The sequence below is a fragment of the Morone saxatilis genome, unplaced genomic scaffold (assembly GCF_004916995.1).
Source record: "Morone saxatilis isolate NCDOM2014 unplaced genomic scaffold, NCSU_SB_2.0 Contig20, whole genome shotgun sequence".
Lineage (NCBI taxonomy): Eukaryota > Metazoa > Chordata > Actinopteri > Moronidae > Morone > Morone saxatilis.
In genome coordinates this window covers 713,285-714,189 of record NW_023339763.1, presented here as the reverse complement: position 1 = coordinate 714,189, position 905 = coordinate 713,285, and the positions used below count along the sequence as shown (strand labels likewise).

The following is a 905-nucleotide window of genomic DNA, read 5'->3' as shown; positions in this document are numbered from 1 at the left end:
AATCCTTCATCTAAGACCTCTTAAACCAACAATTCATTTGTACATGAACTAATTCACTCAACAGTTAAATAACATAAATCTACAATTAAAAGCAGGGTCCCAAATAGAAGAAGGTCCCCATTACTAGCCTGGTGTGATCACAGGTCTGACAAATAAAGGCAGGTCTCAATTAGAGAAGTTCTTTGGATCGCCGACACAAATGTAAATGTTTAAACTTTAGTCAATATGGACCTGCTACACATCATTAGATCGTTCAGTTCATTTTACAGAAACCGTTAGCAATGATTAAATGAATGATCAGTAAGTATTATTAAGTTATTATTATTACTGGTTTAAATAAAACAGTTTTGTAGTGTTTCCCATCTTTGCAGAGCAAGAGTTTTGTGCAAAAGGAATTAAAGGCCGGTACCATATAGAGGCCTGTTCCAAATAAAAGCAGGTTGAGTTCACTTGACTGAAGCAAATAAAAGCCAGAGGTATTAATGGAAATAATTAAATTAGCATTTCTTGCTCCCTTGAACCAGAAAAAATACAATTTTCGGAATAAAAAACATTCTTCTTTCTGGACAAAACTTGCTTGGACTAATTTCGTCTGTGGTGTTGCTGAACTGTGTGTAGGGCATTACCAGGTGGTTGCAGGGTTGTTATCATAGCTGGTTGTGTTGGTGTTCTGGGTGGTTGTGTGAGGCTCAGAGTGTTTGATAAGGTTATTGTTAAGGGTGTTAATCATTCAGTTCTGCAGTTCAGTTAAATTCAGGACGAGTAATTATCATTTCTTATTTTTAATTGAGTCCAAATTCTATTTAATTCAGTAACTGTGAGCAGAATAAAACTAATAGTCTTGTTTGTTAACGTAAGGTTTTATCTGACAGCAGCAATGGTCATCATAGATAGATAGATAGATA

The 905-nt window shown here is 35.0% G+C and overlaps 1 protein-coding gene across 1 annotated transcript in view; it reads left to right on the top strand.

The window, feature by feature from the left end:
• LOC118331701 (glutamate receptor 1-like) overlaps nt 1-905 on the top strand; it is a 76,748-nt gene that overhangs the window by 67,057 nt on the left and 8,786 nt on the right. The window lies entirely within an intron of this gene.